Raw genomic sequence first — 16,822 nt, 5'->3', positions numbered from 1 at the left:
GATACCAATCATATGTGTATATTATAAACCACAGGGCAACTACCAAAATATTTTTAAAGATGTATAAATAATAAGCCACTAGTGAGCATCATAAAAAAAATCAATCCAAAAGAAGGGGGAGAAAAGAAGCAGAACAGATGGAACAAATAAAAAACAGCAAGCAAGATGCTATATTTCACTTTGGCCATTTCAATGATTTTATTAAGGCACATAGTCTAAATGCACCAAATAAAGAAAAATATTGTCAGTTTGGATTTAAAAAAAATAGCAAGACCCAACTATATTCTGTCTACAAGAAACCCACTTTAAATATAAAAGCATAGACAGGGTAAAAATAAAAGAGTTAGAAAAGATAGACCTTCCAAACACAAATTAAAAGAAAATTAGAGTGGCTGTATTAATATTAGACAAAATAGACATCAGAACAAGGACTATTACTGTGGATAAAGAAGGAAATTACATAACAATAAAGGAGTCAATTCACCAAGAAGATGTAATAACACGTAACAGCAGAGGTTCAAAAATACATGAAGCAAAATTTGACAGACTTGAAAGGAGAAATTTAAGTCCACAATTATACTTGAATTCAACATTTTCCTCTAGTAATAAAAATAATAAGTAGACAAAACCCAGAAAAATTATAGATAAAACATTGTGAAACTTCACCTAATTAAATTTTAAAGAATACCCTGCCCAGCAACAGAAGAATACAGTATCTGTTCAGGGGTACACATGAGACATTAATCAAGATAGACCATATTCTGGGCCAAAAAATAACTTAAAAAATTTAAAATAATTGAGTTTACACAAAGTGTGTTATCATATATAATGGAATTGAACTGAAGATCAATAATAGGCTAGAAAAAATAAAATAAAATACAAAAAAGAAAAGATCAGTAACAGAAAGATCCATTGGAAAATGGTTGGAAATGAAACCATATGTTTATAGATGACCCCTGGGTCAAAGAATAAGTCACAAGGGAAATAAGAAAATATTTTAAATTGAATGAAAATGAAAATACAACATAACAAAATGAAAATGAAAATACAATATATCAAAATGTATTGGATGCAGCTAAAGCAGTATTTAGAGAAAATGTATAGCATCAAATATTTATATCAGAAAAGAAGAAAGTTTCAAATCAATTATCTAAGTTCCTAAGTCAATAAACCAGAAAGAGGATCAAATTAAACACAAATCAAATAGAAGAAAAGAAATGATAAAGATATGAGCAGAAGTCAATGAAATTGAGAGTAGAAGAGTAATCAAATGAAACTTAGCTTGTCATTGAAAACATTACCAGCATTCATAGATCTCTAATCAACCTGGCCAAGAATAAAGGAAGAGAAAATATAAGTTACAAATATTAGAAATGAAAGCTAGGATGTGACTTTAGATGCTACAGACATTAAAGAAAAAATAAGATAATTTGACAAAGAATTCTATCTTCATAAATTTAACCACTTAGATAAAAGGGGCAAACTCCTTGAAAGGTATTAACTATCAAAGTTCACTAAAGAAGAAATAAATAACCTCATTAGTCCTATATCTATTAAGGAAATTGAATTCATAGTTACAATGTTAAAACTTACAGCAAAGATAACTTCAAACCCAGTTGGCTTCATTGGAGAATTATATCTAATATTTAAGGAAGAACTAACACCAATTATACACAAACTTTTCCATAATATATAAGGATAGGGGCCTAGACAATAGGATCTTGGACATAGAAAGGGGCAAAGGTTTCATGACAAAGATGCCAAAAGCAATTGCAACAAAAGCAAAAATTGACGAATGGGATCTAATTAAACGTAAAAGCTTCTGCACATCAAAATAAACTATCAAAAGAGTAAACAGACAATGTACAGAATAGGAGAAAATATTTTCAAACTAAGCATCTGACAAAGTTCTAATATCCAGCATCTGTAAGGAGCTTAAACAAATTTGCAAGAAAAAAGAACCCCATTAAAAAGTGGGTAAAGAACATGAATAGACACTTTTCTAAAGAAGACATACGTGTAGCCACCAAGAATAAGAAAAAAGCTCAGTATCACCGATCATTAGAGAAATGCAAATCAAAACCACCGTGAGACACCATCTCACACCAGTCAGAGTGGCTATTACTAAAAAGTCAAAAAATAACATGCTGATGAGGTTGTGGAGAAAAGGGAACGCTTATACACTGTTGGTGGGAGTGTAAATTAGTTCAACCATTGTGGAAAGCAGTCTGGCAATTCCTCAGAGACCTAAAAACAGAACAACCATTCAACCGAGTAACCCAGAGGAATATAAGTCATTCTACCATAAAGACATGAATGTTCATTGAAGCACTCTTCACAATAGCAAAACCATGAAATCAACCTAAATGCCCATCAATGACAGACTGGAGAATGAAAATGTGGTACATATACACCATGGAATACTATGCAGCCATAAAAGATAACAAGATCTGTCTTTTGTGGGAATGTGGCTGGAGCTGGAGGCCATTATCCTTAGCAAGCTAACACAGGAACAGAAAACCAATACAGCATGTTCTCACTTATAAGTGGGAACTAAATGACAAGAACTCATGAACACAAGGGAACAATAGACACTGGGTTCTACTTAAGGGTGGAGGGTAGGAGGAGGGAGAGGAGCAGAAAAAATAACTATTGGGTACCAGGCTTAGTATCTGGGTGACAAAATAATCTGTACAACAAACCTCTGTGGCACAAGTTTACCTATATAATAAACCTATATATCATGTACCCCTAAACCTAAAATAAAAGTTAAAAAAAAAAAAAAAAAAAGGAATAGGGACCAGTTCCCAACTCATGTTGTGGAAGACAGCAAGGAAAACTGCAAACTAATACCACTCATGAACTTGGCTGCAAAAATCTTTCATGTAGTACTAGAAAATCAAATCCAACAATATATAAACAGAAGTGTGGCTTAGTGGGATTTCTCATGGAAACACAAGGTCAGTTTAACATTTATGAAACAATCAATTTAGTTTACTAAATTAAAAGACAAAGGAAGAAAAAAACATGATGGTTTCATTATATGAATACATTTTTTGAAATAAAATTCAGCATCTATTTATGATTAAAAAATCTCTCAGCAAACTAACAGAAGTTCCTCAACCTGGCAAAGGGCATCAACAAGGCTCTTACAAGTAACATTGTATTTAATGGTAAAAGACTGAATATTTCCAGGCTAAGATGAGGAACAAGGCAAGCATGTCAACTACTGCTCCTCTACAAGGCAAGGATGTCAACTACTGCCACTCCTAGTCAATGTTGTTCTGGAAGTCCTAGACAGTGCAATGAGGCAAGAAAGAGAAATAAAAGACACACATTTTGGAAAGCAGGAAATAAAACTCTGTTCAGAGAGGACATGATTGTCTAGTAGAAAAATCTCAAAGAATCTAGCAAAAGATACAAGAACTAAAGTGAATGAAGGTATGAAGTTTTCAGGATAAAATGCAATACATTAAAATCAATTGTGTTTCAGTATAATAGCAATGAACAATTGTAAATCGAAGCAAAACGTAGCAATTACAATGGTATCGACAAACATAAAATTCTTTGGTATAAATGTAACAAAATATGTGCAATATATGTATTCTGAAAACTATAAAACACTGATGAAAGAAATCAAAGAAAACATGTATAAATGGAGAGGTATATATTATTCAAATATTGAATAATTCAATATATTTAAGATGTCAATTCTCCTTAAACTGATCTGTAGACTCAACACTATTCCAATTGAAATCTCAACAGAATGAACTGATTGAAATGTTAAGTGGAAAGGCAACAGAACTTAGACATCCAAAGTAATTTTGGAAAAAAAAGTAAAATTGAAGGACTCATATTACGTGGTTTCAAGACTTGGGATCAGTCATATCCCAAACCTCAGCATCATGCAATATATTTGGGTAACTAGCACAAGTACCCCTGAATCTAAAATAAAAGTTGAAATTATTTTTTAAAAAAGTTTCATTATAAAACTCCAGTAATCAAAACAGTTGGTATTAGAGAAATGATAGATATAAAGACCAATGGAACAGAGTAGAGTTTTGAAATAGACCTATCTATACCTGGCCAGTTGATTTCAACAAATATGCAAGGCACTTAAACTGAGAAAGGATAGTCTTTTCAATAAATAGTACTGAAACAATCACATATCCACATGGAAAAGAATGAACCTCCATTCATACCATTCATCATAGTCAAAATGAATCATAGGTGTAAGTGTAAAACCTAATACTATAAAACTTCTAGAAGAAAACTATGCAGAAATCTTTGTTACCTTGGATGAGCAAAGTTCTCTCAGCTATGACAGCAAAAGCATGATCCATGCGAGAAACAAAAAATGATAAATTGAATTTCACCAAAATTAAGAATTCCTCCTTTTTAAAAGACACTATTGGTTTGTTTTTTAGTTTGCTTGTTTGTTGCTGTTTTTTGAGACAGGGTCTCACTCTGTAGCCCAGGCTGGAGTGCAGTAGCAAGATCTTGGCTCACTGCGACCTCTGCCTCCCAGGTTCAAGTAGCTCTTCTGCCTCAGCCTCTGTAGTAGCTGGGACTACAGGTGTGTGCCACCACACTTGGCTAATTTTTGTAGTTTTAGTAGAGACAGGGTTTCACCATGTTGGCCCGGCTGGTCTTGAACTCCTGACCTCAGGTAATCCACCCACCTTGGCCTCTTAAAGTGTTGGGATTACAGGCGTGAGCCACCATGCCCGGCCTAAAGACACTATTGAAAGAATGAAAAGACAAACCACAGACTGAGAGAAAATAGTTTCAACTTGTATATCTAATAAAGGATTTGTATCCAGGATAAGAAGGAACTCCCAAAATTTAGTAATGAGAAAACACACAACGTAATAAAAATATGGTCTCAAGATTTGAATAGATGGGAAAAAATATACCAAACAAATTGTTTCAGTCCTTTATTACTGAATACCAAATAACTCCCAAACATGTAGTAGTATTGTATAGGTCAAGATTTCTGTCAGGGCTAGGCTGGGCTGTCCTTCTGCTCCATGTGGTCTCATCTGGTGACCCTCACATGGTTGTATTCAATGTGTGGCTGGGCTGGAAGGTCCAAGAAGCTTTCCTTACATCTGGCACCTGTTCCAATATGAAGGCTGTCTCCACACCGTGTCCCATCACTCAGTCTTGTGTGAACGTCTGTACTTCGTGGCAGTAGTGTTGCCAAAGCACGATGTTGAAAGCTGCTGGAATTGCTTAAGGGCTAGGCAAGGAATTGGCACCGTGTCACTTCTGCCACTTTCTGTCAGCCAAAGCAAGTCACAAGGCCAGCCTGGATTTCAGGTCAGGGGAATTAGACTCCACTTCTGCAGGCAGATGCACTTATAGGGACAAGAAGAATTGTTGGCAACCATATTTGGAAACTCTACCACACAAATGATAACAATCAGAAGGTAGTATTTGTGCAAACGTAGAAAAATTAATTTAGGTAAAACTTATTAAAGGAGAAAATATGACAAACCACCAGAAGCATAAAACAACTGAACTTCTATGTAATTTAGCATGACTTAAAAATACACAAAGCAAATACTGATTGAAAAGAAATGAGACATAAGTAAATCCACAAAGATGATGGCATGTTTTAGTATCCACCTCTCTCAGAAAATGACATCAAAAATAAATAAATTTAAAATAAGTAAATATAAAGTAAACAAGGATACAGGGAGTTGAATGGCACATTAAAGTTTAATTTATTAGGTAGATGATGGTTATAATTTTCTACCCATCAAACAGAAAATAGATACTCTTTTCAAGTATCCGTGAAACACAAAATGCTGACTGTATTATCCCTTAAAATAAACCTTAACACATATCATAAATTATATAGGTCACTTCCTCTGAGTTTGATGAGATGGAAGTAGAAATAAACAACATCAAAATTAACTCTTAGTCCAGAATTTGTTTTTAAAACTGAAACTGTTTAGAAAACAGTAATATTTAGAAATGAGTGGTAGCATTCCACATCCAGCAAAGTCTGAATAGCTTGTTTTGGATGAGCCCTCCCACTGAGAAAAAACAACCAGAAAATCTGGATTAAAAACTACGTTTGAAGGCATTGGAGAGCTACCAAGACAGTGTAAGTTTGGGGCCAAGATCTGGAGTGGGAGGAAATATAAGATAGGTGAGCCCAGTATTTGGCAGCAAATTTCCACTCAAGGGACTTGCTAATTTAAAAATTGAAGTAACAGTTTGGAGGCCAAGAAGCTGAGCAGAAATTTCTCAGAGCAGCAGTCTCAGAGGCTAGGGGACAAAAATTGGAGTTGAGGATCTGTGAAAGATGGGGAACCAGGTAAACATTCCCAGATTCCTTTGAATGAACCCTGGAAATAGATCAGCCCTCACAAGGATGAAGTCCAACTTTGAATCATCTCAATTCCTCCCCAATTGGAATAAGATGAGCTGCCTCTAGCTTATCCGTCTGCCAAAAGCAAAAGAACATCCTCTCTGGAGAAAGATCACATCATCCAGAGCTTCAAATTATTTCCATAATTTTTTCATACACAATGCCCAGCACTCAATCAGTAAAAACCAGGCCCACAAAAGACAAGCTTTGATTGAAAACCAAGAGAATAAAAAGCAGGTAAAATAGGTTCGACTTTTGCCAACAGCTGAGTAGCTTGAATCTCTATCAAACCAATCCTGCCTCAGATGACAACCATAGACTCTTGCAAAATATGGTAAACAAATATCTGAAAGCCATAGAGAGCAACCAACAAGCAGGCAGAAGCTGGAGGGAAATGACATTTGAAAGAAGGGAAAGGCACTGGGCGATCTGCACATTTCAACAGCTCTTTGCACAAAAGAAAAGTAAAGCATAGTCTGCCCTCTGTGGAGTTACTAAAACTTGGATAGAAAATCCAGTCTTGGCCGGGTGCAGTGGCTCACGCCTGTAATCCCAGCACTTTGGGAGGCCAAGATGGGCGGATCAGTTGAGGTTAGGAGTTCGAGACCAGCCTGGCCAACACAGTGAAACCCTGTCTCTATTAAAAATACAAAAAATTAGTTGGGCGTGGTGGTGGGTGCCTGTAATCCCAGCTACTCAGGAGGCCGAGGCAGGGGAATTGCTTGAACCCAGAAGGTGGAGGTTGCAGTAAGCTGAGACTGTGCCATTGCACTCCAGCCTGGGTGACACAGTGAGACTCCATCGCAAAAAAAAAAAAAAAGAAAACAAGAAAACAAGAAAAAAGAAAATCCAGTCGTACTCACATAAGAATCAAAAGACAGAGTTTCCACTGTAGCTGGAAATTGAGAGAGTAACTCCCAGAAAGGAGAGAACTAGGTAGGGGGAGCCCCAAATTATATGTGCAAACTATGCCCAAGTCCCCAAGTCTCTGGATGCCTCCTGAACTAGCATCCGTTGGGCAGGTCCCAAGCAATGCATCCAAGACTAAAAGAACTGAGCTGACATATCAGCTGCCAACCACCACAGAGGAGACAGAATTGACAGTTTGGTTTCAGCCAAAGCAATTGTTTATTTTAAAAAATACAAAACAACAAAAATAGCACTTTTAAGAGACACATACTAGAATCCAAAGTTTCTACAGCTTATCACTCACAAAGTCCAGGATACAATCCAAAGCTACTTGGTATATAAGAAGCAAGCAAGAAAATATGACCCATTATCAGGAGAAAAAATAATTCATGGAGAATGCCCTTAAGATGACCCAGATGTTGGAATCAGCAGAAAAGTGTTTTAAGACAGTTATTTTAACTATGCTCCATATCATAAGGGAAAATACACTTATAATGAATAAAATACAGAAAATAGGCTGGGTGCAGTGGCTCATGCCTGTAATCCCAACACTTTGGGAGTCCAAGGCAGGTGAATCACTTGAGACCAGGGGCTCAAGACCAGCCTGCCAACATGGCAAAACCCCATCTCTACTAAAAATACAAAAATTAGCTGAGGATGATGGTGCACACTGGTGGCACAGCTACTTGGAAGGCTGAGGCATTTGAATCACTTGAACCTGGGAAGCAGAGGTTGCTGTGAGCCGAGATCACACCACTGCACTCCACACTCCAGCCTGGGTGATACAGCAAAACTCTGTTAAAAAGAAAAAAAAAAAAAAAGGAGAACAAAATAGAAGAATTTACATAATTTACAGATACTGAAAAATACAGTATCTGAAGTAAAAAATGTACTGGGGACTTATTGAAGATGAGAGAAAAGGAGAAAAGTCAGTGAATTTGAAGTCAAATCAATGGGAATTATCCAGGCTGAAGAACAGAGCCTCAGGTACCCAAGAGATCATATCAGAAAGATTAACATTCATGTAAATGGAATACCAGAAGAAGAGGGGTAGGATGAAGGCAGAAAACGTATGTGAAGAAATAATGGTGCCGGGTGTGGTGGTTCATGCCTATAAACCCAGCACTTTGGGAGGTCAAGAAAGGAGGATCACTTGAGCCCAGGAATTCAAGACCAGCCTGGGCAACATGGCAAAACCCCATCACTATCAATCAATCAATAAATAAAAATTAGCTGGGTGTGGTGGTGCATGCCTGTGGTCCCAGCTACTCAGGAGGCTGAGGCAGGAGGATTGCTTGAGCTCAGGAGGTCCAGATTGTAATGAGCCTTGTTTGCACCACTGCATTCCATCCTGGGCAACCAAGCAAGACCCTGGCTCAAATGAAAAAAGAAAGAAGGAATGGCTTAAAATGTACCAAATTTTTTTGAAAAACAAATTTACAGATTCAAGGACCTCAGTAAATACCAAGCAAAATGAATACAATAAACTACTCTCAAGCACATCATTATCAACCTGTTGAGGACCAAAAGTAAAGAGAAAAATCTTAAAAGGAACAAGAAAAACTAATATATTACATATAAGGGAACAATTAGTTTAATGACCACCGAAATTTTTTTTTTTTTTTTTTGAGACAGAATCTTGCTCTGTCACCCAGGCTGGAGTGCAGTGGTGCAATGTTGGCTCACTGCAAGCTCTGCCTCCTGGGTTCACGCCATTCTCCTGCCTCAGCCTCACGAGTAGAGCGTAGCTGGGATTACAGGCACCCACCACCAAGCCTGGCCTTTTTTTTTTTTTTTTTTTTTTTGATATTTTTAGTAGAGACGGGGTTTCACCATGTTGGCCAGACTGGTCTCAGACTTTTGACCTCGTGATCTGCCTGCCTCGGCCTCCCAAAGTGCTGAGATTACAGGTGTGAGCCACTGCGCCTGGCCACTGAATTCTTACTAAAGATTATGGAGGTCAAAAATGCTTAAAAAATTTGCTTAAAGAAAAAATGCTTTAGGCCGGGCGCAGTGGCTCACACCTGTAATTCCAACACTTTGGGGGGCTGAGGTGGGCAGATCACTTGAGGCCAGGAGTTCGAGACCAGCCTGGCCAACATGGTGAAACCCAGTCTCTACTCAAAATACAAAAATTAGCTGGGCTTGGCAGCGGGTGCCTGTAATACCAACTGCTTGGGAGGCTGAGGCAGAAGAATTGCTTGAACCTGGGAGGCAGAGGTTTCAGTGAGCCGAGATCGCACCACTTCCCTCCAGCCTGGGTGACAGAGGGAGACTCTGTCTCAAAAAAAAAAAAAAAAAAAAGAGAAAAAAGCTTTAAAAAATTCTAGCGACCACAATGTAGTGAAAATATCCTTTGATAATAAAGGCAAAATAAAGGTGCGTTCATATTTTTTTCAAAGGGGAGACAATATCACAAATAGGTTTTGTATTGCATGAAATGCTAAAGGAAACTCCTCAAAAAGAAAAAAAAAAAAGTCATAAAATACTAACCCCAAGTCTAACCATATCAATATTTACATTAGTGTGAATGCACTAAACACTATAATTAAAAGTCATATTGCCCTAATGAATAAAAAACAAAACTCATAATATGCCATCTACAAGAGACCCACTTTAAATATAGGTTGAAAGTAAACAGAAAAAAAAAACAGTTATCCCATGCGAAAAGTAAGTATAAGAAAGCTGGAGTGGTTATATTAACATCAAATAGACTTCAAGAAAAAGAATATTTCCAGAGATAAAGGAAGCATTTCATTATTATATGGGAGTAAAAATCATAAATGTGTATGTTCCTAAGAATAGAGGTCCAAAGTACACCAAGCAAAAATTCATAAAATTAAAGGAAAAAGGAGACAATTTTATAATCATACCTGAAGATTTTTACACCCCCTTTCAGCACTTAATAGAACAATTAGACCAAAAATAAACCAATAAAAATGTAGTATATAGGCACTACATCTAACAATTGCAGAATAGACAAAGAACTTTTCAAATGTCCATAGCATATTCACCAGTACATATCATATGCTAGACCGTAAAGCAAAACTCAATGCACTTTAAAGAAATGAAGCTACATGGAATATGTTTTCTGACCACAATAGACATTTTATTGAGAATCAATAAAAATAAGATATCCAGCAATTAAATAATATACTTCTTTTTCTCTCTCTCTCCTTTTTTTTTTTTTTTTTTTGAGATGGAGTTTCACTCTTGTTGCCCAGGCTGGAGTGCAGTGGGGTGATCACGAGATCTCAGCTCACGGCAACCTCTGTCTCCCAAGTTCAAGCGATTCTCCTGCTTCAGCCTCCCGAGTAGCTGGGGTTACAGGCACCCGCCACCACGCCCAGCTAATATTTATTTTTTTAGTAGAGATGGGGTTTCACCAAGTTGGCCAGGCTTATCTCGAACTCCTGACCTCAGGTGATCCACCCACCTCAGCCTCCCAAAGTGCTGGGATTACAGGCCTGAGCCACCGCCACCGCGCCCAGCCCAAACAATGTAACTTCTTCTTTTTTTTTTTTTTTAACTAGGCAAAGAACTTTATTAACCTTTGTTTCAAACTTGATTCCCGGGCTTCTTCGGCTTAATTAGCTGCAAAGAATGAATTGTGTATAAGCAAAAACTAAAAAGATCTGCAGTGTCCAAGGGACTTGGGCTTAAAAATATTAGAGATCTAGATTTTATCAGATCCATAAACAAAAATTTCTTTAAAAGCAGTCATAATATAAAATAGCAGCTCCCAGTAACTTCTTCAAGTTTTATCTTCAGAACTTGACTCAATTCAGTTTGCCTCATTCTTGGAAGCCTCATCAAAATTCTCCACAAGATCTGGAACTTCATCATCATCATCTTCTCCAGTAGCAAGTGGTGCTTTTCCATCTACAGATTGTTTGGGCAGAGCTTCAGCCAGTCTCCTTAATCTAGTCAGACTATCTGCACCAAGCTGGTTTACGGTGCTGGGTAGCGTTTCTGTCAGCTGCTTCGTCTCAGCATGGCCTGTAATGGTGAATGCATTCGCTGCTGGAGATGCCTGAACTTTAGGGTTGTTAAAGTGGATCACTGTTCCTTGGTTTGTAAACATATTCACCTCTTCAATACCAGAGATATTGTTTACCCCTAACTTCTTTAAGGAGAACTGAAGATTTTTATCATCTGCTGTGACTGTTCTATGAACCGCCTTCTTTCTGCGAGCAGTTCCTTTCCCACCAATGCGCACTTGTGCCTGCAGTTTGGCGAGTTTTTCCTGGTTCATGATTGTTTCTTTCATCTTGTTGGAGCGAATAAGGGGCCGCGTGGGGGGCTAGGGTTGGTGCTCAGGGGGTCTGGGGTGGACCAGCTGAGATTAGACGCACGCACGCGGAGACGCAAGAGCTAAAGGGCAACAATATACTTCTAAATAGTCCACGAGTCGAAGAATAAAACCCAAAATAAATTAGGTAATATTTTGTATCGAATGATAAAAAAAAAATGTAACATATAAGGATCTGTGAGGTGCAGCCAAAGCAGCCGTTATGGGGAAAATTATGGTTTAAATACTCATATTAGAAAAGAAGAAAGTTTAAATGTTTGTATTAGAAAAAAAGAAAGATTTAAAATTAATTATTTATGGTTTCACATTAAGAATCTAAGAGGCCGTGTGCGGTGGCTCACGCCTGTAATCCCAGCACTTTGGGAGGCCAAGGCGGGCAGATCACCTGAGGTCAGGAGTTCAAGACCAGCCTGGCCAACATGGTGAAACCCCATCTCTACTAAACATACAAAAATTAGCCAGGCGTGGTGGTGGGCATCTGCAATCCCAGCTACTTTGGGAGGCTGAGGCATGAGAATCACTTGAACCTCAGGAAATGGAGGTTTCAGTGAGCTGAGATTGCACCACTACACTCCAGACTCCAGTCTAGGTGACAGAGCGAGACTCCGTCTAAAAACAAACAAACAAACAAACAAGGAATCTAAGAAAAGTAAACCAAATTAATTAGAGGAAGAAAATAATAAAACTAAAAGTAGAAATCAATGCTACAGAAAAGAGACAAACAACAGAGAAAATTAACAGTGAAGAGTTAAGTCTTTTAAAAGATTGTGTGTTTTAGAGACAGCGTCTTGCTGTCATTCAGGCTGGAGTGCAGTGGGGCAATCATAACTCACTGCAGCCTCAAACTCCTGGGCTCAGGTGACCCTCCTGCCTCAGCCTCCTGAGTAGCTAGGACTATAAGTCCATATCACCACACCTGACTAATTTTTAAATTTTTGTAGCAATGGGATCTCCTTATGTTGCGCAGGCTGGTCTCAAACTCCTGGGCTCAAACTATACCCCTTGATTGGCTTCCCGCAGTGCTGGAATTACAGGCATGAGCCTTCGCGCTGGCCTTAAAAGATTTTTAAAAATTGATAAACCTCTAGTCAGATATCAAGAAAAAAAAAGGAAAACCCCACAAATTATCAAATATCAGGAATGAAAGAGGAGTTAGCACTACAAATATCACAAGCATTGAAGAATAAAAAGTGATAATATTATGAATAACTTTGTCAATAAATTCAACAATTCAAATAAAATGTATGAATTCCCTGAAAGACTAATTATCAAAAATGACCCAAAGTGAGACGGAAGATATAAATATCCGTAAATATTAAAGAAACTGAATTTGTTATTGAAAATCTTTCCACAAGGAAAGTTCCAGGCCCAAATAATTTCACGAGTGAGTCCTAGCTTTCTTTAAGAAAGAAAGAAGACCAACGTCAGGCAACTCTTGCAGAAAACAAAGGGGATAAGAAAACTTTCCAAATTATTTTATGAACCCATCACAATCCAATTACCAAAACCTGACAAACCCATTATGGAAAAAAAAGAGAAAATTGCAGAGCCACGTCTCCCATGAACGTAGACAAAAAAAAAAAAAAAAAAAAAAAAAACAAGGCACAAAACGTTAGCAAATAAAATTCGACGATGTATTTAAAAAGATTAATGCATCATGACCAATTGTGATTTATCTCAGGAATACAAGGTTGGTTCAGCATTCAAAAATCAGTCAATGTAATTCACTGATTAACAGACTAGGAAGGAAAAAAAAACCACATATGATCACTTTCAATAGATGCAGAAAAAGCATTTGACAAAATCCAGCATCCACTCTGGATTTTTAAAAAGAACACTCAAGCCGGGTATGGTGGCTCACACCTGTAATCCCAGCACTTTGGGTGGCTGAGGCCAGAGGATTGTTTGAGGCCGAGAGTTCAAGACCAGCCTGGGCAACATGGCGAGACCCTGTCTCAATTAAAAAAAAAAAAATCAAAATAAAAGAGCACCCTGCAGACTAGAAGTAGAAGTAAACTTTCTTAATCTTATAAAGGGCATCTGAGAAAATCACGCAGCTAACATAATACTTAGGAAAATTAAACACTTTCCCCCTAACGTCAGAAACAAGGCAAGGATGCTGGTATTAACTGAATGTGAATCCTCAACATTCTATGTTGAAGACTAATGCCCAGTACAATGGTATTTAGAGATGGGGGCTTCAGGAGGTAAATAGGTCATAAGGGTAGAGCCCTCATGAACAAGATTAGTGCATTTTTTTTTTTTTTTTTTTTTTTTTTTTTGAGAAGGAGTCTTGCCCTGTCGCCCAGGCTCAAGTGTAGCGGCCGGATCTCAGCTCACTGCAAGCTCCGCCTCCTGGGTTTACGCCATTCTCCTGCCTCAGCCTCCCGAGTAGCTGGGACCACAGGCGCCCGCCACCTCGCCCGGCTAGTTTTTTGTATTTTTTAGTAGAGACGGGGTTTCACCGTGTTTGCCAGGATGGTCTCGATCTCCTGACCTCGTGATCCACCCGTCTCGGCCTCCCAAAGTGCTGGGATTACAGGCTTGAGCCACCGCGCCCGGCAAGATTAGTGCATTTTTAAGAAAAAACATGAGATACCTTGCCTTTTTTTTCCTCCATAAGAATATAAGGACATAAGGACATATGAAGATATCCAGAGGCCAGGTACAGTAGCTCATGCCTGTAATCCCAGCACTTTGGGAGGCTGAGGCAGGAGGATTGCTTGAGCCCAGCAGTCTAAGACCAGCCTGGGCAACATAGTAAAACCTCGTCTCTACAAAAAAAAAAAAAAAAAAAAAATTAGCCAAGCTTAGTGGCATGTTCCTGTAGTCCCAGTTGCTCAGGAGGCTGAGGTGGGAGGTTCACCTGAGCCTGGGAGGTTGAGGCTGCAGTGAGCCATAATCCTGCCTCGATGCTCCAGCCTGGGCAAACACAGTGAGGCCCTGTCTTAGAAAAAAGAAGGGCTGGGTGTGATGGCTCACACCAGTAATCCCAGCACTTTGGGAGGCCAGGGTGGGTAGATCACCGAAGGTCAGGGGTTCGAGACTAGCCTGACCAACATGGTGAAACCCTGTCTCTACTAAATATACAAAAAAATTAGCTGGGCATGGTGGTAGGCCCCTGTAACCCCAGCTACTTGGGAGGCTGAGGCAGGAGAATCACTTGAACCTTGGAGGCAGAGGTTGCAGTGAGCCAAGATCTCACCATTGCACTCCAGCCCTGGGCGACAGAGCAAAACTCCATCTCAAAATAATAAATAAATAAATAAATAAATAAATAAATAAATAAGAAAGAAGAGGAGGAGGAGGAGGAGGAGAAGTGGTCCCTCACCATACACTGGATCTGCTGGCACCTGATCTTGGGCTTACTTGCCTTCAGAATTGTGAGAAAGAAATGCTTGTTATTTGAGCCACCAGTCTATGGTATATTTGCTATATTAGTCCAAACTGACCAAGTTAAGTGCACACTCACCCAATTCTAATCAATAGGGTCCCAAAGAATCTAAGCATTGCAATAAGGCAATAAAAAGAAATACAATCTTCTCTATTTGCAGATGGCATAACGTAATTGTTTAGGTAGAAAATCTCAGGGAAGCTATAACACAACTACTAGAACTAGCACCTGAATTTAATGAGGTCACATACACAAAGGTAGTAAACAAAAATTAATTAGATATTTGTGTACTGGTATGAAACAATTGGAAAATAAAGTCTAAAAAACAAGTCGACTTACAGAAGGATTAAACTACATATAATCATAGGAATAAATTTAACAAAAGTTATATGAGATATCTATACTGAAAACTATGAAACATTTCTGAATGAAATTGAAGAAGACCTAAAGAAATGGAAATATATAAGATGTTCATGAATTGAAAGACACAAAAATATTAAAATATCAATTCTCCCCAAACTCATCTATACATTTAACTTAATCTCAGTTATAATCCCACAAAGATTATTTGGTAGCAATATGTCAACTAATTCAAAAGTTATTTGGAAATGCAAATGACTTAGAATAGGCAAAGCAGTCCAGAAGATAAGTTTGGAAGGCTTTCCTACCTAACCTCAAGTAATTAAGATTATGGTACTGCTATAAGGACTCTACAAAACTTATAAGGACTATAAGGGCAACAATGTATCAATGGAACAAAATAGAGAGCTCAAAAACTTAATTTTAAATAAGAGCACCAAAGTAATCCAATGGGGAAAGGTAAGTCTTGTCAACAAATGGAACTGGGACAACTGGATATCCATATGGAAAAATAAACTTTTACCCATTTCACATCATACACAAAAATTGACCTGAAATACATATTTTTTAAAACCTAAGCAGGCCGGGCGCGGTGGCTCAAGCCTGTAATCCCAGCACTTTGGGAGGCCGAGACGGGCGGATCACGAGATCAGGAGATCGAGACCATCCTGGCTAACATGGTGAAACTCCGTCTCTACTAAAAAAAATACAAAAAAACTAGCCTAGCGAGGTGGCGGGCGCCTGTAGTCCCAGTTACTCGGGAGGCTGAGGCAGGAGAATGGCGTAAACCCGGGAGGCGGAGCTTGCAGTGAGCCGAGATCGCGCCACTGTACTCCAGCCTGGGCGACAGGGCGAGACTCCGCCTCAAAAAAAAAAAAAACCTAACCATAGCTGGGTACAGTGGCTCATACCTGCAATCCCAGCTACTCAGGAGGCTGAAATGGGAAGATTGCTTGAACCTAGGCGTTGGAGACTGCAGTGAGCTATAGTAGTGTTACTGCACTCCAGCCTGGGCAAGAGAGCAAGATCCCATCTCTAAAACAAAAACAAAAAACCCTAAACATGAAACTTAAAACTATAAAGCTTGCAGAGGAAAACACGCAGAGCAACGGAAATTCTCATATATTGTTAGTGGTAGTGTTAAATGTCAAATCAGTTTAGACTTATGGAGGCAGTAAAAAGATCAGAGAAGTGGGAAGGGAGGAATGGGCAGAACACAGAGTATTTTGGGGGCAGTGAAAATGTGCCATATGATACTATAATGGTGGACACATGCCATTATACATTTGTCCAAACCCATAGAATTTACAACACCAAGAATGAACCCTGAGCTAAACTATGGACTGAGTGATACTGATGTCTCAGTACAGGTTCGTTGGTTGTTAACAAATGGACCACTCTGGTAGGGGATGTTGATGGTATGGGGTGTTCTGCATATGAGGGGCAGGGGATATATGGGAAATTT

At 38.5% G+C, this 16,822-nt stretch overlaps 1 pseudogene; it reads right to left on the bottom strand.

Moving 5' to 3' along the window:
* Positions 1-10,939: 10,939 nt before the first annotated feature.
* On the bottom strand, positions 10,940-11,599 carry LOC104664367 (annotated as a pseudogene).
* Positions 11,600-16,822: the final 5,223 nt, after the last annotated feature.

The sequence above is a fragment of the Rhinopithecus roxellana genome, chromosome 16 (assembly GCF_007565055.1).
Source record: "Rhinopithecus roxellana isolate Shanxi Qingling chromosome 16, ASM756505v1, whole genome shotgun sequence".
Classification (NCBI taxonomy): domain Eukaryota; kingdom Metazoa; phylum Chordata; class Mammalia; order Primates; family Cercopithecidae; genus Rhinopithecus; species Rhinopithecus roxellana.
This window is presented reverse-complemented; position numbering and strand designations above follow the sequence as displayed.